At 35.7% G+C, this 24310-nt stretch overlaps 1 long non-coding RNA gene across 1 annotated transcript; it reads left to right on the top strand.

The window, feature by feature from the left end:
* The first annotated feature begins 606 nt into the window (after window positions 1–606).
* Window positions 607–23351, top strand: LOC307163986. Its single transcript, XR_013822180.1, has 3 exons — window positions 607–679; window positions 799–885; window positions 22971–23351. It is a non-coding gene; the product is annotated as an uncharacterized lncRNA (long non-coding RNA).
* The last annotated feature ends 959 nt before the right edge of the window (window positions 23352–24310 follow it).

The following is a 24310-nucleotide window of genomic DNA, read 5'->3' as shown; positions in this document are numbered from 1 at the left end:
CACGACAATTGAAAACGGGAAACTTTTTATGCGTTTTGGCCGTTCATTTACAACACAATGGCGTTTTGGGGTCCTGAAAATGCAAGCTTTTGAAAAGGGGTTTCAAAATGCAAGGTTTTAAAAACGATGCCTTTACCGTCTCCATGTAAACAACAAAAACGTGAATTTGTGAAAACGGTGACGTCACGCGCATGCATATTACATGTTCACGCATGTGTTTTACACGTTTCTTGACAAAGTGACATCGCCAACTACTGGCCTGGCATGCATAATGCGGCCTTTTTAGTCATTTTAGCAGATCCGTGTGAACGGGGATCGTTTTGACATCGTTGTCGTGTAAGCATACCCTTATTCATATTTTTGGGCCCTCATAGATCTATTACAGTTGCACTTAAGATTTTGATCAGAAGTTACACTTCAGAAAGTTTGCCCCATTTTTTATCAGTATAGTGTCATCTAACTTCTGTAAGTGTGCTGATTCTGGTGATATATTCTTTAAGTACTTTTAAGATTACATTGTAATAAAATTGGATGGTTACATTACTTTTGCAAAGTTAATTTTATGATTTCACGCTCTCTTTTTTCTTTCCCCTTGTAATATAACCATGGATTATGGGATCTCTTGTTGGTTACACGTCAACATACCAGAGACAAAAACAACAACAATGAAAAAAGCAAAGTAGGTGTATTTTTGGTTATCAGTTATTTGAATTTTCAAATGCGTAGAAATGCATAGTGCATGCAAATATTTGTTGTCAGGCAAGATCTGATGGCCAGTGTTTAATTTTTCCTCATAAGTGGTCACTGCATCAGCCTGGTACATTGTAAACACAACTTCGTTTCCAGGCGGACCGGTTTACCCCAGACAACTGGTGCGTTGGTATGGTAAGTAAAAGCCAGCCAATCAGATTGGAACTGCCAATTTTTGAACAATGCCTGCCAGTTTTGTGTGCATTAAACAGTCATTTAACGGCCTGTGGGAAGTCTGTGGCTTGCCATCTGAAGCATGAGACTGGATAAAACATAAAATTGGACAAAATGCAATCTTGGCTGGGATTCACATTAAATTTGTTTCATATTTTATTAGGTTAGGCCTCCGCTATTTCATCCCTAGGACATAAAAGTCTTGGTTTGATACAAACTCAATTGAAAATGTGGAGAAATAATGATTTTTCTCATTAAACAAACAAATAAAACTTAATTGAAAGTGAATTCACAGCTCAATCTAGTAGGTTTTATTTGAATACAAAAGACTATGTGCGAGGGTAAGACATCTCATTTTGTTAAACCGTCTCATTCTGTCTACATCTGGATAGATTTCTGTTCCTCATTTCTTGCTCTGGAAGTTATTTGCATGAAAATGGAAGAGCCTGGTTTTATAGATGTGAATGAAGTCTTCAATTACGTACATTAAAAGAACATCATGTTACCATTCCACACCCTTTCAGTGTGTCCTATCATGTTTTGATTACATCACCCAGTTCTGCAAGATTTATTTGAGCAATTTCTTTGGTTATTTTCATGAAAAACTACAATTATTACTCTAATATTAATTGGCTGAAGGATGAATGTGCAGCACCTATATGGCTGGTTCATTTCAAGCCCACAAGTGCACAAAATGCCAAATATCAGAAAAATACCTCCACTGTGACCTCAGGATGCTCTGTCTGAACAGATACTCTTTCATTGACAAAGGGCCTCTCTCACTCTTTTGTTAAGACATCAAAAAGTAATTTGAAAGAGCTGTTGCCTATGGCTATCTTGTTTTATACATGCAGACTTTAACTCATTAACTTTTTAAACTTAAATTTTTAAAATGTTTTTATTTTATTTTATTATTATATATTTTAATTATTTATTTATTACACTAGTTTGGCCATGGGACAACCTTATGTAACTATCATATCATTTTACTGTAAACTGAGTAGTTTCAGTTGGATTGCCTGAGGGTTAGTGCTATAAATTCAAAAAGTCAGCTCTCTACAGACAGCATTCTCTTATGAAAACCACTGTATATTGTTACATTCAGGATGGAAAATCAGCTGAGCACACGTGGCTTTGGTTTGCGCAAGAGTTTTGCGTACAACGCTCACAAGACTTGTGCTGCGGCGAAAGTGTCCACAATAGGAAGTGTGACCTGAGGTTCAGGAACTGAGGTCAGCTATTCACAAATGATCAATTCAGAAAGTCCTGCCTGTAAATGAAATGGAAAAAATGGAAAAAAAAGGGTACCATAATTAAATATTGTTATTCGACATTTGTTGCATCCATACTGCATGGCATACTACACTGGCATTAAAAAGTTTGGGATCTTGTCTCTTGTCTTGACCAAGGATGCATTAATTTGATCCGAAATACAGTAAAAACAGTAATATTGTGAAATATCATTACAATTTAATATAACTGTCATATATTTTAAAATACAATTTATTCCTGTGATTAAAGCTGAATTTTCAGTATCATGACTCCAGTCTTCAGTGTCACCCTTCAGAAATCATTCTAATATGCTGATTTGCTAGCCTAGAAATCTAGACGCACCCTAGCGGCAGCAAAATGTATTTTGCAGCCAGGGTAGTCTAGCAACTCTCCATTGACTTTCAAGCTGCAAAAACCTAAATTGGGTCAGGCCAATCACATTGTGTATAGAGTTGGTGGGGAGGGCTTAACATAATGACGACAGAGTTGCGACGGTTCCCTGCTACTTGAAAACAAAGAATGGCGGCTGCTGCTGGAGAACCATAGACAGTATGTGGAGAACAGTCTTTTGAATCGGCTTTGGCCAGGACTTGGAGTTAAGTTTTTCTTCGAGAAAAGAGCAAAGAATGGCACTTAAAGGAGAAGTTCACTTTTAAAATGAAAATTCTGTTATCATATACTCACCCTCATGTTGTTTCAAAGCTGTATGAATTTCTTTCTTATGCTGAACAGAAAGGAAGATATTTAGAAGAATATCAGTAACCAGACAGTTTTTGGGTCCCAATGACTTCCATAGTAGGAAAAAAATATACTATGGAAGTCATTGGGACCCAAAAACTGTCTGGTTACTGATATTCTTCTAAATATCTTCCTTTCTGTTCAGCATAAGAAAGAAATTCATACAGCTTTGAAACAACATGAGGGTGAGTATATGATGACAGAATTTTCATTTTAAAAGTGAACTTCTCCTTTAAGTCATTCTTTAAAGCTACACTGTGTAACTTTTTTAGTTGATTCTTAGCAAAAAACACTTAGTTCTTTCAAAAATATATGTGCTCATTAATGTATATTTACTTCTTTCAAGTAATAAAGTATTCTCTTAAGTTTATAATCTGCCACTGAAAGTACATACGGGTGAGGGGTTCGAATGCTGGTCGCCATGTTGCCCCTCCATCTTGAAACTACATTAGCCAAAGAGGGACATGCCTGTAAATTCAAGCTTCGCCTTTTGCGTTTTTCACTCAGTGACACCGTGACGAATGCGAGGGGGAGATTACTCGCGAGCTCGCGAGTGCCGGCAGATTTGAAAGATAGTGTGGTGTGTGTGTGTGTGTGTACTCACATTTGAAAGAGAGAATTAAAACGTCAACGCGACAGACAAATCAGCAAGACCAAAGTCAATATTGGAGTAACTTTTCCCAGATGGAAAGAGCTCATGAGGAGAAAAGATTTTAAAACGGACGCCGAAGTTGCCTGCTTTCTTCTCGACAGGTAATTCAGCCTATTTGTGTAAATTCGAAGTTTTATAGTTGCTTGTCTAACCATAGCATGGTTGTGCATAACGCCAGATCGACCTCTAGTATAACTTCATCCTCGCGTCAATGGTGAAAAAGTATTGTTTACCTTGTAACATAAATCTGTGCTGCGACGGATCACAGGTGATGAATAGTTTTAAAGGCGCAATTTTTTAAGCTATATAAAAAAAGGACACTGTAAATTTGAGTTATTTTTAATTGCTTTTACTTTGTACACATTGTAACGTTAGCCTAATCTGATTATGCTGGGATAGCCGATTCCAAGGGTGACGTTTACCCCCTGACATCTGTCCTGTAGTTTTATTCATTTTAGACGTATTGTTTATTATTGTCATGGACGAAGTCGATAACTGGAAGCCATGTTAATCTTGGAATAATACGGCCACCGTAGGAGTGAAAACGCCCTCGGAATTGAGAGGAACAGAAACTAATATTCACTGGGTAGTCATATACAATTTCACCGCTAGATGGGGGTAAAAATCACACAGTGTAGCTTTAAAAAAGGAAGATGTGTTCGTAGTTTTGCCGGCCAGATATGGCAAAAGTTGAATCTATCAACTAGCTCCGCTGGTGGGAAAACGCTCTGGTTGGTTGAAGCGCTGTCCTATTGCGTGCAGAGTGAATTTGAAAGACAGCCGTTTATCCCACCCCTCAGATTGAGCCGTGTCTATGGTGAGTTGCCAGACCTAACATCTTGATGTAGGTCTGGCTTGCCAGGCTACTGATTTGCTGCTCAAGAAACATTTATTATTATCAGTGATGAAAACAGTTGTGTACCTTTTTCAGCATTATTTGATGAATAGAAAGTTCAAAAGAACAGAATTTATCTGAAATAGAACACTTTTGTAACATTATACTACTGTTCAAATGTTTGGGGCCAGTACGTTCTTTGTGTGTGTGTATGTGGAAAGAAATTAATAATTTTATTCAACAAGGATGCATCAAACTGATTCAAAAGCTTACTATTTCAGATAAATGAAACTACTATACACTATTCAACACTGTCATAATACATGTTGAGCAGCAAATCACCATATTAGAATGATTTCTGAAGGATCACGTGACACTGAAGACTGGAGTAACGATGCTGAAAATTCAGCTTTGATTACAATTGCATTTTGAAATTTTATTCAAGAAACAGCTTTATTTTAATAATATTTCATAATATTACTGTTTTTACAGTATTTTGGATCAAATAAATGCAGCCTAAGAGCATAAGAGCATAAGATACGTATTTTAAAAACATTAAAATATCTTTACCCAATCCCAAACTTTTGAGAACTTTCCCAAACTTTACAGAAGTGTATATTTTTGGTTTTTTTTTTGGTTCATTACTGGCTAGGACATAGTTTGGCTTCCACATTAGCCTTCTCATGTTTCATCTTGTTTTACGAATGACTAGATCTATGTGGAGGTGTGCCTAGAGTTCTCTTGTTCACTGAGAAACAAACCTCATGATCTGCAAACTCCAGAAACTCTTTAGAAAATGGCTTTAATAAAATGTTGCAAGCTTCTGAAAATAAAATGTTGGAGCCTGTGTTATGTAACATAACTCCACAGTGCTTTCCCAGAGGATATTGCAGTATGAAAGCCCCAAATGAAGAGACTGTAGGCAATTTACTTAATTAAAATGAGCTAATGCAATACAATTCTTAAGCATTTTGTCACAACTTTTTATTACATGCATTCCATTTTAATTTGTAAAATAGATGTTTACTTAATCCATTTGTGTTGGTACTAAATGAATAACTTCTGTTGGCATTAGTGTAGCATTGCTAAAACCGCTCATGAAAAGCATGCAAGGGAAAGGAGAAGAGTTTTAGGGGTTACCATTGTGGAGCATTACCAAAAACAATAAATAAAAAAAATAGTTTATTCAGAATAGTTTATTCAATCGTGCTTTTAGTATGAACTAAACTAACAATAAGATTATGCTATTAGTCTTTTTTGTACTTTTTAAAACTTTTTTTTACAGATTTTAGGCCTACACTTGTACTGAATCTTTGATATACTTTAGTTTACTTTTAAATTTATACTTTAAGTATAATTGACTATTATTATTGTAGCCTGACAGAGTAGGTTATTAAATACTTTCCCACACGTACAAACAAACAGATAAACATTTGACTGATTCAATTGACAATTCTACAGTGAGCGTCGGTGGTTTATTGAGAGAATACTTTAAGTGTACTGTCATAAATTAAAAAGTGGGCTACAACGTATATAGCTAACAGTATAAGTTCAGTGAAAGTTCAGTTCACAGTACAGTTGCAATTCAAAAGAAAAACTATTGTATCAAGGTTTAAAACTGTTATAATATAAAATAAACTTTTATAAATTACAAAGTGGACCAATTTAGTTGCAAGAAGTATTGAATTAATACACTTACAAATATACTACTATTACATTGATTTTAGTACTTACTTGGAAAATGTACTTGAACTTAAATTGAACTTAAAGCATACCTCTAAGGGTATGCTTAGTTGAGAACGGTTTCATGAAGTGTCACTGTGAAAATGCATGTGGAATAACCTGTTTCTTCTTCTTTATGCCGCCAACAGCATGTTATGTGAGATGGAATTTTTTTATGTTTAGCTTGCTAATGTACAATGCATTATTTGCTTGCTGGTTAAATGCAAGATATTCAGTAGAATAACATTTGACATGTCTAATTTTTTTGTGTTTTACTCAATTCAGCTAGATTGCCATTCCTACAATGTATCTGAGTGGACTTCACAATTTAATTTAATGTCAAGAAAACCCATTTCCAGAATATAAGCTTACCCCAAGAATCACATTTTAAGCGTGTATCTGCAAGCTGGAGCAATGCATTTATGGTGGGCGGGAATAAAGTGAAATCATGTTGGCCACAAATATTTAGGTGGGAACCTGTTATTGGTCCCTGCAGGTAAACATTATTCACAGGCCTTATAATCATCACAATGCAATCAAAAATTACCATTAATTTCAGTGTCACTACACTGTCAAAAAAGTTGCTGCTTTAAACTTTTAAGTAAAATCAACTTATATTACATTTTAACTGACTTAAAAACAAATTGTTGATTCTTCTATAACTTATCAAAATTAGTTAAGCAGTTTTCAACTTTTTTATGAGTTAAAGCAATATAAAAACATATGTTGTCATAACTTATTGATCATATAATTTTTTACAGTGCATCTATATTTACAGTAAATTTTAATTTTCAGCTGTAAAGTTTAACACAGTGTGAACTGGTTTGAAGTGTCAATGCATTCACTTTACAAATCATAGTTGATTGCCTTTGTTCAGATCAAACTATCAGTAGGGGGTTACTGTCTTTTTTCAATAGCTCCAGCTTTAGTTTGTCAAAGCACAAGGTAATTATAGGGTTTCTAATGGTTTTATGGTTGCGTAGCAGTGGTATTGCCCTCACAGCTGACATATAACCCTGCTGAGATGTGAGCAAGGATCATCTTTTCACGGAAAACAAGAAGCTCCATTTTCTGATGACGAGCCCTTGAGAAACAGTCCAACAGGAAAAGGAGAAAAAAGAGAGAGAAAACAGCAAGTTTTGAGAGATTAACCCTGTCAAACACAGTTAGAGAGCGGGGCTGCTCACATCTCTCTCCTTCTGTCCAATTACACAAGCATGCTCCTAATGCAGTGGGAACTAATGAAATTGTTGCAATGATGATGAATGGGGGATGGTGAGGAAGGACAGATGGGAATGTAATTACTAGTGTTTGGGGATCAACCAAAAAGGCAGGTTCAAGGAACCATGGCAACATCATCCGTCATATGGCAGAAACCAATAGAAATCACATCACTTTCCATTTTAATCCTTGGCCTGGTGTTCTCTCATTTTACAGTTAAACGTACATGAATTATGATATCCCATGAATGGCCTGTTAGTGTTTGGTTTGAAACTTTCAGAGCTATTTGAATCTAAACATATTGGCTGTATGGGACAATATTATATATTATAGTATCAGAATATTTGAAAAACTTGAATGTTTTCATTCAATAACTTCAATAACTCAACCATAAAGTATACCATTCATTATAGTTTTAATCTTTATTTTTAGTATTTTGCAATATTCTATTCTATTTTATTTTTATTTATTTCCATTTACCTGTTTGGCCTTAAAGCAAGATTTTCAGAGCTATTTGAATCTTAACGTCTTGGATTAAAACTGATAATAGAGATGTATTATAGTAGAATATTCACTGAGCTAAATTTAACTCTCACTTGAACATTATTTAATTTTGGTTTTCCATTTAAGAACTTGCAGATAAAATAATGGCTCTGTTCCAAAACCTAGTGGTCTGCCCTGTAGGCAGGGTCCAAAGAGAAAAGGAACCTCACAGCTGTTTTGGAAAGCTTTACATAGGCAGCAACTCTTAGCATGTTGCTAAGCTAACAATACAGTTGTCTAATAAGCATAAATATTTTTGAATAAGATGAAAGGACATATGCTATACTGCATTAGAATTCGGTGAACAGAAGGTATCTTATTTGTAATAGACTTCAAAGTCTGAACTAACTATAATGTCTTAAAATGCTGTCTATCTGGGGAATTCAAGGTTTTGGAACAGCGCTAATATGTGTGATATTTCTCAAAATGTGAAATGACATGAAACCTTGCTTTAGCTGTAAAAAAATAAAAAAATAAAAAATAAAAAGGAATTACTGAGATGACCCCTTGATAATCTTTTGAGATTAGATTTATGATTTAGAGACTGTTTCCTCTAGCTCGTATTTGCACCACAACACTTTTCAGGCAGTCTTGTTCTTTAACTGCAATCCAGCCCCTGTTATTTTCGACAAGGTCAACTCACAGGGGATTTTTAAAGGATCCAACGTTAAATCAGTCAGTAATGGTTTCAACACAACCAGTCTCTGCCAGTGATGTGCCACAGGGTGCCAACATTTTCATATGGATATGCCTCAGGCATGTGAGGTCTAAATAGATGATGTTTAAACTCAGATTTAAAAAGAAATGTTTGGAAGTTTTTTTGGCTTAAAAAGTGTTTGTTTATAATTTAATTGTTACAGTGTTGTGAGGGTAATTAGTCTCCATGACAAAGATGTGACAGAGAGAGATATCATTGCAACTGCTTAAAAGTGGTTGTTTTTAAAATTGTTGTTGTCTCAACCTCAAGAGCGTGATTTAATTGTTCAACTCAATTCTCCCTTTCCATCTGAAAGTTACCATGTGCATCAGAATGTGCATCTCTAGTTCAGACAAGTTTTATTTCAGTAATGAGTCCAACAGCATTATTTACATTGACGTGGTGAATCACTCAAGTGAACTCCTTTGGCACTCAGTATACTTTTGTTTTCATTGATGCCATTTTCTTATTTGGATGAAGATACTAAATGTTTGTCATAGTTTAAAATATTCATATTTTGCCTTATATCCCAATCACCTCTAACTAGTAGCTACAATGTAAAGTTTATACAACAATAACATGCTTACTATTATGAGTGGAAATTTCGTACCTTTAAAAACTTTCTCATCTTCAAATCGTATTCTTCTAATTCTTCTGAGGTAAATCCAAGGTAAACAGCACAGCACAGCACAAACACAGTCTTCCAAACTCGATGAAAAGCAGAGGAGTACTGAAGTCTCTGATTCTTTGTTTAGAGGTAATGAGGACCATTCCTTCACGTGGACCATTTGCATGTCAATTGCCCCTTCGCGCGTTGGTGTGGTCACATTAGAGCTAATGAGCACGGGCTGGAGAAACTGTACATGTTGTTGCTTTCATACGGATTACTTAAAGAATATTTGTTTTTGATATAATTTACATCATTTAAAATAGAGACTTAAAGCTTTGTAAAGACATGTCTCATGTCAGTGAAGCATTCACAAGCAAGCATGACAAGCATTCACTGAGTTACAGATCATTTTCTGTTGCATTTCAGAATGAACTTCCGATTGAGAGAGACGGCAGAATGCTTTATTTTACGAAAAACACAACATTATGTTTTTATTATGAGTGTACACAAATAAAAGAAGACATTTAACAGTTTTGAATGATGTATAAAGGCCCGTTCACACCAAGCACGATAACTATAAAGATAACGATAAAGATAACTATATATGCGTCCACACCAACGTCCGATAACGGTCTTTTTATTCTAAGCACGCTCGCGCCCGGATGATCCAGATCCATTTTAAATGCGCGAGACCTTTAAATTAGAGTGGATTCTGATTGGCTGTCAGTGTTTTATCGTTCGACAGCTGGAAAAAAATCGTTCTGAAAGTGATCCCAACGATATCGTTCCTCATATCTTTATTGTTATAGTTGTGGTGTGAACTCTGTTATTCTTTAATATGGAGAACGATTTTTAGAATTATATCTTTATCGTTATCTTTATAGTTATCGTCCTTGGTGTGAACGGGCCTTAACACTTATATGTAAGATCAAAATCAACTGATTATTTTGAGTCGCTTTTTCACTGATAAGAAAAAAAGCGAGCTGGTCTCGCTGGGCTAAGATTGTAAATTACTCAGCAAAGTTACAGTATGATAACCTGACATATGTAGCTCCATTTCAAAAGCATTGACCATTCTCTTGTTTTCTCTTGTATGTAAATGTGGTTCCCTTTGAGTCAGTCGTCGGTCAGTTCTGATGCTTCAGGAAATGAGGGTTACATGTAACCGAGACAATTTGCATACAGGGAAAAATAAACTGGTTATTAAAAACATGATGACATTATGTGGGCCACTGACCATTTCCAAAGTGTAATTTGGGAATATCCTTCTACATCTAGAAAAGATTCTGGGTTTTCAAGGGATCTTTTCATATCACGTGAGAAAACTGAAGAAATGAGAAATGAGAACGACTGTGAAGACAAACATTTTTAATTTGCTATTTTTACTCTCTCATGATGAAACTACACCTCCTTTAGATGACAAGTGTATATTGTTGTACACAAACTGGGAATGTTTTCCTGGGAACTGTTTAGAATTAGTGCCACTTGCTATATTTTTATATTTTCATTATGTATGTAGATGTCACAGTCTACCATTATACCACATTGCATTATAACCATATACCATTAATTAAAAAATAGTATACAGGAGCAAAACGTAAGAGTATAAAGTAGGACATGCTATAAAGGGGTACCTGAAATTCTCTCAGCCAACACCCCTGACAACATGGTGCACAGTACATTTTAGATTTAACAGCACACTCGCATCCACAATGACACATATACCAGATAAGAAAGCAATTTACCCGGTTGTGAGCCCAAAGTGGGAAGCCCAGGCAGATAACTGCAGTTGGATAGAAAAGAAGGATGCATTGTGGCTGCATATACTGCTTTATAATGGTGTTTTAATGGTGTAGGAAACACAGCGACAATCTTTGATCTTTTTTCTTAGATCACTATACTTTTTTCCTTTATCTTGAGCCCTTTTTCTTGGAAAGTTAGATTTAGCATTTTTCCTGCCACATATATCAAGAAAGAAGGCTTTTAAGCCATTTGGTGTTATGCCTATCCTGCACATGTGGATAATGTTTGCCATGTGCAGAATGTATTTTCATATTTGTGATATATTAGATGTACACTAAATAACAATAAAATACGAGGGTACGTTTAAATGACAACGATGTACTAAAAATGGAAGCGTAGAGACAACAAATCCCCGTTCACACGGATCCGTGAAAACTATTAAAATGCTGTATTATGCATTCCAGGGCCGGGTTTCCCGATAACGATGTATCTTAGCTTCTACGTGCAAAGTTACGAACGCTCGCAGCAATTCCACGAGCGTTTCCCAAAAATGCACTTAACATGAACGCGCGAGAACGCGCTCTACGTGCTACTTAAGAGTCGCTGTCCATTCGCGAAGTGCTGAAATATAACCTTATATGGAATCGTATTCTGAACGTTTAACCTAATAATTGTCATCTGTTGTGGATTAGCAATCAAGACAAGTATATATAAAGCACCTACAGGCGGAGTCACTGACAAAATGGCTAAAAAAAAAAAAAAAAAAAAAAAAAAAAACCCACACGAAAAGATACCTTTCAAAAAGATGAAATTAATGTCCTTTTAGAGGAGATAGAGCGAAACAAATATGTAATTTTTAACAGATTTAAAGGATTTCTTTTATATATTTATTTATTCATTCATTTAATTTTGATTAAAATTATTAGATTAAATTATTTCTATTTTTTTTCTGACCTTTTTAATTATTTAATTTATACATTAATTTAACCAACAACAAAAAAGAGTAATAAAGTGTACAATAAAGTACAATCAAAACCTTATATTATAATCACATACATTTGAATAAAGTTAAAGGTGTAATCTGCCGGTTGTCCTGCAGGTGTCCTCATAAATCTGTCTTCTTACGATGCACTTGGGGATGTACGATTACTCCAGAGCACTCGTAGATCTACGAAGATTTTCAAGTGCTACTTAAGCTACGATGCTTTTGGGAAACAGACCGTAATATTAAGATCAGTCGTACGATCGTTTTTACGATCAACTTAGGCTTACGATGCTTTTGGGAAACGCAGCCCAGGGCAGTACTTAGCGATGCCGCTTTGTAAAAAACAAAACAAAAAAAACCTACGTTCCTAGACGTCACAGTTTTCTCAAATTCTTGCTTTTGTAGTTTACATGGAGACAACAACTTCTCATTTTCAAAACCGGGCCATTTGAAACCCTTTTTCAAAAGTTTGCATTTATGCCCAAAACAGCATTGTCATGTAAATGAACAGCCAAAACACATAAAAGTTCTCCATTTTAAATTGAAAATGGCCCCTAAGACTCGTCATAATTCATAACTCCTAAATACTCCTCTGGTAATTCAGCTATTTTCATGTTGCGTTTTCTGTATGCAGTACGTTATTGTTGTGAATCGTTAATTCTGGTGGTTAATGAAGAGATTCACAAAAGATTCAAGACCCTGTAAAAATTCAGGCCTCATTTATAAAATGTTGCGCAGAAACCGTCCTACATTTGATTTTATGATCGCTTTGTAAACGGCCCCTAATTAATGACATTAACATAAAGAGCACCAGTCAACGTCCAAATCCTTTATTTGAGAATGGTGAGCAGCAAGAATTGCTTAGATTTCCAAATACCTGCAGGACTCAGCCTCAGACACTTTTCCATGTCAAAGACCATTTTTATAATTATGAATATTGGCGTGGATTTTAGCGCACACACACTCTAAGATCAAACTGTGCGTACGCACCTTCTATAAATGAGGCCTTGCACGTTATGTAAATTAGGGAGGTTTGTTGAATTTAGTATAAGTATCGTTGCGCCTCCATGTCTTCTAACTCTCATTAGACTGTTAGTAGAGTATTAGTAGACTGGTAGGGTTAGAATAAGTTGACATGTAGTTGCAAAGTTACTTATAAACAGTAGAATGTCTGTTGGAAGACCATCACAATAAAGTGTTAGCAGATAGGCTAATGGCCAGTATGTATGGCTCTTGGTTCACAGAAGCCAGTCAGTTTAGGGGGTGCTATTCCTGCAGGAGAGGTTGATGGGATTGTTCCCCTGCTTTGCACTGACCCTGAGGCTGAGGACGTTAGCACTGCAGTGCAGCCACATCCATCTCTGTCACTCCACTGCTGAGAGCACTCAGGGCAGCGAGGACTCCACGCTGTCAGGTTATAACTCCATACCTCAATCCTTAAATACGTCTCTATCTCATACAACCTCTCCCCATCTAAATAACTCTCACCTCTCCTAACCTAGAAAGCCTTTTGGAATGCTGATTTTGATATCGAGCAAGAACACTTTTTAACATGTCCTTCTCAATCAGCTGCCTTTAGTGGAAACCCATTGTCTGATTGTCCAGCCTGATCTCACGGCAATTCGTACGAATTCTACGAGGTGGCTAATTCGTACGAATTCATACGACCTCACTCGTACAAATTCGTACGATTTTTGCTAAATCGTACATATTTTACGAATTGCCAATTTGTATGAATTCATACATATGATCTACCCCTGACCCCACCCCTAAACCTACCCATCACGTGGGTTTAGACAAATCGTACAAATTCGTACGAGTGAGGTCGTACGAATTCGTACGAATTACCCACTTTTTTATCACTCGTACGAATTCGTACAAATTGGTCGTGAGATAGCGTTGGATTGTCAGGATTTGTTGACAACTGATGTCTGAACCTTGAAAGGTGAAAGGTTGTTGGATATTTATAATTGCAGCTTTTTTTAAAAGACCAAAAAAGACCAGAGAAAAAGAAAAACTTTTATCTTGCCAAAGTTTGAAAAGCAGAATTTCTGCCACAAATGATTATTTCATTTTTTTTCACTCACCCTCATGTCGTTGCAAACCTGTATACTGTTATTTCTTCCATGGAAGGAAGCAAGGAGATATTTTTGAAGATTGTTTATGCGGGTAGCAGTATATAGTGACCATGACCGTTAAGACCGTTAAAAAAATTAAACTCCCCATAACAAGTGAAATTTTAAGTTAAAATTGAAGAGAAAATTTCAAATTTTAGACTATAAAACAGCTTCAAATATTCTAATTAAAATGAAACTAAGAACTCATAAAAAAAAACAAAAAAAAAACAACAAGAACTGGGTCAAAGGTCTTCCATGTTTCAGCTTACATCTGTAAAAATCAGAAAAATCCTTGCTGTTTAAAAATACAATTCTAGAAAACATGCCAGAAAAACAATTCAGTTTTGTTAAATGTCATGTTTAAAACTCAAATCTACACAATTCTATTTGAAATCTTTTTGTCATTTTTCTAGCTCCATGGATTTGAACACAAGCAAAAAAAGAGATTTTTAAGCTCTCAGAATATCATTAGTAATAATGAAATGGAACAGGTAATGGAAATCTTGTAAGAGCCCAACACTACAGATTAAACATTGTGCATTGCTATAGCTGTCTCTGAGAAAACATTTTGAACCTTCATATTACTTTCATTTCATGATACAGACATCATGCTTATAGGTGTCATGAGGGCGTTCTGTAAATGCCCAGCATGGCACAACTCTGCACTCTTCACATGTAAATAACAACATGCATGCAATGTTTCACACAAGTCTGCTAAATTACAATTTACAAGAGCTTTCTATGTCAGAAAAAGAGTTCAGAGGAATTCTCAGTATGAACAGCACTTACTGATAGTTGCATGTGTTGTTTGTATTGTTGTAGCACTTAATTAAATATGCTACGTTTTAAAAATGTATTGTTGCTTTAAATTAAAAACGTTATTAACGTTATAACGCTTAACATATTGAGTTCATTGAAATAAAAATTGAGTTTAATACAACAAAGGAGATTGGTTTAATAAATAGAAACTCAAAATATTGTTATCCGAGTTTATTTGAAAAAAGATAAAAAGTTGTGATAAGGCATGGAAATCATTTTGCGCATAAACGGGCAAAACGTTTTTTTTTTTTTTTTTTTTGCCATTTGTGATTTGCCACCCACAGGCAAGTACACTCACTATGAATTTGCATACATTAACCATGACAACAAATGGCGTACAGCCGGGTGCTCCACTGTCGTCACATTTGCCTGGCTAATTCTGAACACAGTGTACATATGGGTGATTGTTGTGTTGAGTGCCACTGGATTGATACTAAAGCAAGGGTCATTATTTACCAAAACAAATTTTTTTTTGGCCAGGGACCTGAGGATGTGTCTTGTCAGCTGGGGTTGAGGTAAACTGCTAAAGTAGATTCATCCATCCAGCATACTCCCAATGAAAGGGAGGACCACTATAGTTAAAGTGGTCTCATCCATCTCCAATGCCACTACTGGATAAAAGCAGCATGTATGATGAATGGGAAAGGCGCCCTTGTTGAAAATAAGCAGCAGACAGTGCAAAGAGTGATGGGAAAGGAGGTTACACACCACCGCTTTGGTGATGCATCAGGAAGCAACATACAGTAAGGGAGCAGTGTCCAACTTTGTGTGTATTCGGTTCACTTTACTGACGTTTTTAGGCCAGTGTAGTCAGAGTGTGTGGTAGGTGTTAAACATCACCATAACCTATATGACTGGAGTAATGTTTAATGCAAAAAGTTCAAAGCAAACTGTTCAAAGTTGCAAAATTTAAAGCTGTTGTTCAAGTTGACGAACTTAGTGCGACAGAGACGAACCTTTCAACTTCATGTCTAAGTGAAAAGGGAAATACCCATAAGTCTATATATGCCTTTGACTTCACACATGGCTACATGTCTCGTTATCAACTTCCACTTCTCGTTTCACTTTCTGAAGGGAAGTCATATAAACAAGCATGCCCTTTAAATTGTGTGTAACTCAGTTGTATTTTTCAACTTTCAACAACCATACACATTTAAATATAACCTTTATCAAAGTAATTATCCAATTTGAAGTACACTGAAAATGACATTTACTGTACAAAGTAATTTCTAAAACTTGAATGTAGTATTTTTAGTTGCTGGAAAAAAAAAAGTTTAACACCTATGGCATTGAAACATCAAATGTGTCTGGATGTTTTTTTTGCTTCCCCTCCATCCCCCAACATTTTTGTAAACTGAAAATAAAGAAAACACTTCCTCTATCAAAGTTCTAGCCAAGCGTATGCTTAATAAAATCCTTTTGGCGTATGTGCAAAAGACCCCACAGAACAGAGGACTCAAGGTCTGTTAGGACACAATACCACACGTACAGATGACGGAGCAACAGATGCATGTCAAACGTAAGCACTTGGCGATGACTTAGCCGTAACTTGTCCCAGTCGAATATGTGTTTTAGCGCTGATGGCGAGGAGCCACTGCTCACTCATGTTCCTGTCTTCACTAATAGATGAGCAATTGAATTGGCTCCATTCCCCAAAATGTCCTTGGATACTTTTAAACAGTGTCCATTTCCAGTTAAAGGTGTATTTCTTGGCTGCAGGAAGGTCAGGCACAAACACATAATTTGCAGGAGGTCCATTCATTCTTATCAGAGAAGAAACAAGAGCGTAATGCAAGTCATCTTTGATTATTTACAGACCTAAGAGAATTTGCTTGGTCTTTATATGACACTTTTATTTCTGGTAAAGAATGCTAGCAACACTAAGGTCATGGGTTTGATTCCCAGCAATTATACACTGATACAATTGATTTTATTGCACTTCGGATAAAAGTGTCTGCCAAATGCTAAACAAATGTTATTTCTTTCCAAAATAGTGAACTTATAATAACTTATATTACTTATGAACTTATATTAATTCGTTAAGAGTATAGACTGTCTGCTTAATATTTGCTAACACATTTTGATGCTCCACTAACAGACATTCTACTAACTAACTATAAGTAACTTCTCAAGTGCATGTAAACGTATTCTACTAATCCTAACCCTAACATAACAGTCTACTGAGTTTGTTGACATGTAGTTGCATAGTTACTTATAGAATATCTAAAGTGGACTATTGAAATTGTGTAACCATATGTGCATCTACAGATGCAGGAAACAATGAAATAAATGTGGGAGAAAGAGAGTGAATTTCCAAACACTAATATTATAAGCTCAGAATCTATTTTATGCGGTTCAAGCTCTCAGGTCCTCAGGTATTCATCATTTTGCTGGATGATGATCTGAGAGGTCAAAACGTTGCATTTGTAAAATAAAAAATTGGAGCTATTATATTAGTGTGCAGACACTGACTTTCCCACCATAAATGTTCACTTTTTTCCGCATAATTGTTTCTGCAGCCCCATATGCAATACTGTACAAAACATATGGGCATATGTAACCCATGACCCCTTGGTGGATAGAGATGGATTTATTGTATAAAAGTGTTGCATTATAAACCTGGCCTAAAATAACATGTATTTACAAACTTTATAATGCTTACATAACAGAGCCATTAAAATAATAATTCATTAACAGAGAGATATATGAATTAATCAGCTGGACATCTTTTTTTAAATTATTTTTTTTTTATCTTGTTTGAAATTACCATATTATTTTATTTATTTATTTTTAACAAAAATGACTGAGATTAAACGATGACTGGCGGACCCCCTACAGTACCGGCACAGTAGCAGTTGCGTACTCTCAGGGTGTAGAACAATATACATACACTATCAATGGTACACCTGCTCATAAACACCTCCAGCCAAAATGAATCATGTTGCTCAATAAAGTGTTTGCGTGTTTAACCAAATGTTGGAATATGACGCATTATCTAAGTGAAAGTGACCACCTGCTCAAAAAGATCTCAAGTTCTGTAACATGCAGATGGCAGGGTCAGAATTTGGCATAAACAGTTTGAATCCATGCTGCTTTTATTAACGGTGCAGCCTGGTGGCGGCGATGATGTAGCCGGGTATATTTCTTGGCCAGTATGATCTCTTGATACTGTCAGAAAATCATTTTCATGCCACACAGCACTAAAGAACTCTTTTATACGTTTGCCACAATTATAAACCATGGAATTCTGTGCTTCAAACTTAAAATGGGCTTGCTTTAGAATTCTGTGGGCACAGATGTTGGATTACCCATATTGGCAGATTCTCTTCAGATCCTAATCCAACAGAGCACCTTTGTGATGAGATGACATAAGAGGTGTGTTGCATGACTGTGCTGCCAAAAAAATCAATGAGAACTGGGTGAATCTATTGGAACAATGCCTAGTTTAATCCAAGCAAACAAGAATGATACTCATTACAGTTAATACTGAGTGATACTAATTTTCTCAAATGATCTGGATTGTGTAATATTACAATAAAGTGTTGTTGTTCATTTAACCTGAATTCACCCTATATAAACAACATTTTTAAATGATATTCTATGTATATATATATATATATATATATATATATATATATATATATATATATATATATATATATGTATAAAATAAATGAAAAAAGTATATGGAACTGAAGCAGCTGTGTCTTTTAAAAAATGGAAGTTGCTAACTAGTTTCTAAAAAACTGCTGCTAATTCACGGGAGTGAAGAACCACTATAACCACCTCATAATTATTTTCTTATTTATTGGTGTAATTCTCATTTTAGGAGAAAACTCTGACACATGGTTAACTGTTGTGCTATCACTAAATTAACCTTTGTCAGCTGGTTCACTTACCAATTTGTGAGGGTTAAGCTAGACGCACTAAATCTTGTACAGGTCAAGTCAACAACAGACATGGTGTAAAAAAAAAAAAAGGAAGGATGTTTTTTCATTAGATAGTATTGGTCTGCCACTTCATTGAAACAGTCATGAGAGGGGAAAAAAAGGGAAAATTCCAGATCGTGGTGAGGAGTTGACATTTTGGTGTTCCTTTTAATATGTGTCTCTTCCTTTTTCTTATGTAGTACCTAAATAACCTTTGCACACAATTTAATTTGTGTTTCAGCAGTAATACCCCTAGATTTTCAAGGCACCCCTAAAAAAAGTATATACAGGAAGTGTCCAGTTTGATTAAACACACACACACAAAAAAAAAGAATTTGTTATGGATTATTGCAGTTTTTTATTATAAATTATTTTTCCGTGCACATTATTATTTTTGTGAACAATCTTGTGCCCTCGTAATCTTAATTCAAAATATCGCTCTTACAGTGACCTCTCTTCTCTGATGACTTTTTTTTTGTGGCTTGAAGACGAGACAATGGCTGTGTCTGAAAACGTAGACAGCTGGCTTGTTGCCTTGCTGCCTTATCAGGCAATGACTTTGTAGGCAGCATTTGCACATGAAGATACCTCACAAAACTGATTTCAGACAGACTTCTGAGGCAGCGTAACAGGATAAAGATCTACAGCAAAATAAAGAAAGCTTTGGTCTTAACTAAGCAAATATTTCATTACTACAATAGCAATTTCTCGCTAGAAATGACATCAGAAGTGGAAAACATTCGTCAAAAACATATATTTACACACAAACTGTCCACCAACTGCAACTTTCAGACACAATCTTTATTTTTTTAAATACTATGCAATAGCAAACTCCAACGATCCAATCAATTCCCGATGAACAAAATCAAGTCCATTTTTTCTTATTTGAGTAGCAGTTTCACTTATATGCATCACAATAGGGAGGGAAATCCTATCGCAACTTCCATTTTATTACAACTTTAAACCCACACCCTCTGTTTACTTGAGAGAAGTGCACTGCAATGTCATGTATCACTATGGGAGAACAAATTGATGTCATAAATCAAAATTCACTCAACTCTTCAAGTCACAGCAACTGGCTACAGCCAGCTCAAAAAAAAAAAAAAAAAAAATTCTCAATGACAAATAAAAGCTGATTTTTTTGAATGACAAGAACATGTTTTATTCAGCTTAAAACATTTTGAACAACAATATATATATTTAAATAATGTCTTTATTTAATCAGTATGTCGTCATGTTTTTCTTGTACAAGTATGGCATCCAGTTGCTGTTGGCAAACAGTTTTCCACATTCATTAAATTTAAAATGCATCAACAACCTACAAAAACTTTATCAACATAATAATGAAATAATAGCAAATAATGAGTATATAGGTATCAGTACTTTTCAGCAGTTTTGTTCTTCAAGATTTGGAGATTTTGTAGCATCCTGCATTAAAGGGTAACTCTCGCCAAATTGCAACATTTGTAAACATTCGTGTAAAAGCATAATTAGAATGGAAAGGCCACTTTTAAGATTGACCGTATTTTAGTTTTCGGTCAAAATGCCTTTTGAATGGGAGTGCTAGGGGCACTACAGTTATAGCATCAAAATAGCTATTTTTAAAACACTAAGGAGTCTCGATACAACATGAAACTGTGCTTGAAGTATCACCAGGGGCTCATGAACTCGAGCATTGACAACATTGTTTGTGTACACAAAGTTTACTAAAAAGAAAGGTTTTGTACAACTCCGTTAGTGTTTCCGGTGGCTTCAAGCACAGTTTCATGTTGTGTCGAGCCTTCTTAGTGTTTTAAAAATAGTGATTTTGATGCTATCATTGTAGCAGTGGGGATTTCTTTAAGACTGCAAGGGAAGCTCGCCTTCCCCTATAATGTCAAAAAATGAATAGTCAAATATGTACTATTGTGTTAACATTTTATTGACTAAAAATGCGTTAGAACACGTTCATCTCTGAATGAGTTCGTTCAGAATCAGTTACATATAGCAGGTCGGCTGACTCGATTTCCTTCTCGTACATTCCCGTAGCGTCACAGTGCATTTCCCCGTTGAAGCCGAGCGTCCATTGACTTCATTGACTTCTGCTTCGAACAGTTTTTTTCAGTGCTTCGAAACTAGATGGTCATTGGATAAATGCTGCAACTATGTCCCGCCCACGGACGCTCAGCTTCTCTGAGTAAATGAGGAGTGGGCTGGTCTGGACTCCGAGCTTCTGCGTGATGATTGGAGGGTCTGTCGAAAGGCTGCAACTCCTTTTGATTGACAGCGATTTCATACAATAAAAAGTCACTGATGCTGAAGATTTTCGAGCTCAGTCCCATCGCGGATTTTGCAAGTGTTGTCTAAAGACAAACTGCTGCAACCTATTTCTTGGTATTTGCTTGTCGAAATAGCTAGCCAATTTTCATAATACATTTCACGCAATTATACATTTATATATTTATTATATTATTACTTATTATATTTTTTATAATATTATTAGTAATAATTATTCAAATAATTAAAAAATATTAGTAGTAGTAGTATTATTATACTTTATTATATTAGTATTTATACCTTTATTATATTATTACATTTATACAATTATACCTAACTCTGCTGGCCATTGAGAGGACACTGGTCAAGTCACTGAAAAAGATGCCTAGTTGGTACGACGTAGGGCAGAATTTACGTAGAAATAAATGGACAATTTTTATGATGTAGGCCGAAAATGAGCTTCCCCTCTTTGAAAGACCAGCAGCCGCCACTGCATTGCACTCCCATTCAAAAGGCATTTTGACCGAAAACAAAAATACGGTCAATCTTAAAAGTGGCGCTTCCATTCTAATTATGCTTTTACACAAATGTTTGACTCGGGTAGATTCAACGCATTCTCATCCTAGGGCGTCATATACTGACGCTTTTGACATTTCGTCTACACCGAACGCACATGGCACCCTTTAACGTCAATATGACACGCACAGAGCTTTGTTCGGTTATGGGTAGGTTTAGGTCTGTGGTAGGGTTAGGGTTAGACCGCTAGGAGGCGCCTTCTGGCCCATATCTATCTGCGTCTCATATTGGCGCTAAAGGGTGCCATGTGCGTTCGATGTAGACGAAATGTCAAATGCGTCAGTATATGACGCCTTGGGATGAGAACGGGCTGGTAGATTAACAAAAATAACCTAGGTTGCAAATTGGCAAGAGTTACCCTTTAAGTGTAGCATGCTGTCATTGTAACAGATGTGAGTTACACATTCTTACTACCTTTTAAACAAGTTCAAATTTGCCATATATGTTGAGGACATACTTTATCTGATCTAGTCTAGTTGCTTCTGATCTCAATCATGCCTCCAGAAAGAATGGATCTGAACAGCAAGAGTAGAAAACACTGTTGTGGATTCTCATGGTTCAGTGTAAATGGGAATTTTAAAAGCCAATTCCTTTGTGATCTTTGTAACCACTTGCATGCTATATTGCTAAACTTATATGAACCTACTTCAGGACAAGTAATTTGTGAGTGTAAATGACAGCTTCTTACAGCAGGCACAGTCTTTCAAAAAGGAAACTGAACCAGATTGCATTTGTCTATGTGTAAATCAGATGAATATCCCTGCTGTTGAGATTTGTAGTTTTGCCAATTTACATCCTCATCCTACACATTAACATGTGCTTGAATTGAGCTACAGGGAAATATGCTATGATTTAAATGTAAATGGAAAAGACGAAAAATCTATTAAGCTAAAAGGCCTTAATAACAATTAGCACTCAAATAAGATTTGTTTTAATGATTGCTCTCACTGCTAATATCACCAAGTATCTGTCGCAGTATTGATTGACTGTTTCAGTCCAGAAAGAGAGAGAGAAAAGAGTTTCAAACAATCAGATTTGAAGGAAAATGCATTTCCTGTGGGTATAAAATTAGATGTACTACACAAATCCTTCTGTTAGATAATACTATGACTGAAGAGACACAACAATGAGTCTCTTCCAATAATGCAATGTTGTATGTATGGCCAGACACAAAAGTGAAGCTAAGCTTATAGGTCAGCTCTGATTATGCAATTACGACTCTTAACATTAGTTAATGATCGAGGTCGGGGGTTGACCACTAGTGAACCGCTGCCCTTTGTTTCTCCTCGTCTCACCCGCAACCCCTTGTTTATTCTGCTCCTCTCTTTTAGTGGGTGTGCGTAATTGCAGAATGTCAGTGGGAACGGCTGGAGATGTGCTCTGGGTTTTCAGCGAGGCAGCTGCCCAGACTCGCTACATTCAGAAACAGCTGGTGCCGTCCATCCAGCCCAGGCAAGAGCAGGTGGGCCTGTCACGACTGACCGCCCCATCCCTGACCCAGCCTCAACCATACGGCCCACAGCAGCCAGAGAGGAGGCCTTGCCAGAACTGTGTCACTCACAAAGACAAAAATAAAATGGAAGATTTGGTACTCAAAGGAATCTCTACCCACTGTGGAGGTAGAGCAGATGTTTCTTGTTGCTTTTGATGAGCAGGAAGGCGTCTAAACCTGTGACATCTAGTGAGGTTTCCTATTGGAAAAAAATTATGTAAGGGTTTTACATTATGCTGGGACAGGCTACAGGGGCTGGATTCACAAAACATTCTTAAGAATAAAAAACTTCTTAACTGCCATTTTCTTCTTATTTTTCTAAATTAGGAAAAAAAAAAGTTAAGATGTTTTGTATTTCCAAAAATATTATTTTCTTTGGTCTTATAGGGATTGTTAAACTTGAGAATTCAAAACAAGACATAAATAATAAGGATAACCTCCAACTTGTTTTAAATACCAAAATTAAGATGTTTAATGAATTTATTGGCTTGTGTGAAGTAATAAGTATTACACAATTACACACAATTAAACCTATAAAATACTTTCATCATTGAGCTTATTTCCTCAATGAGAACCTCCATCTATTTGTTTCTTTTCTAATGGTTTTCCAGCGGGTAAATGATCCTATTACAGTGAATGCCATAAAACAAACAAATCTTTTGACATCATTTTTCTTTTGATTGCAAGGTGCAACTTTCTATACTTAAAAATACCTTTATTAAGAGTTGTCAGTATTTTTTTGCATTCCAAAAATGTTTTTATTCTTCCTTAGAATTTATCTTAAAAACATTTTCTTAAGAAGATTTTTGGGAATCATGTTAGGCTTGTAATGCAATTTAACAGTGGGAGATTTTATTTAACAATGACTGAATTAGTAGGATTCACATTGCACACATGAACTTCAAACCACCAACTTAGGGTTTATATGATAAAATAAAGATTAAATTATCTGATTATGGTCCCCTGAACCCTTTAATCAAATCTTCGAGACAGGTGTACTTCCATCATTTTCTTCCATTTTCTGATTCATATTCAGTGATACAAGTACTTTATTACTGAAAAAAATGTTATAAAATGCAAGCTGCATCTTTTTTAATCAAATGTAATCATAAGTAGGTTTCGAGAGTAAAATGAGGCTTACAATCGACCATTATGGTCTCTCCTTGATGATGAATCAGT

This window comes from Squalius cephalus (assembly GCF_949319135.1).
Source record: "Squalius cephalus genome assembly, chromosome: 9".
In the NCBI taxonomy this organism is placed as follows: domain Eukaryota; kingdom Metazoa; phylum Chordata; class Actinopteri; order Cypriniformes; family Leuciscidae; genus Squalius; species Squalius cephalus.
The sequence above is the reverse complement of the archived record's forward strand: the minus strand, read 5'-3'. Positions and strand labels throughout refer to the sequence as shown.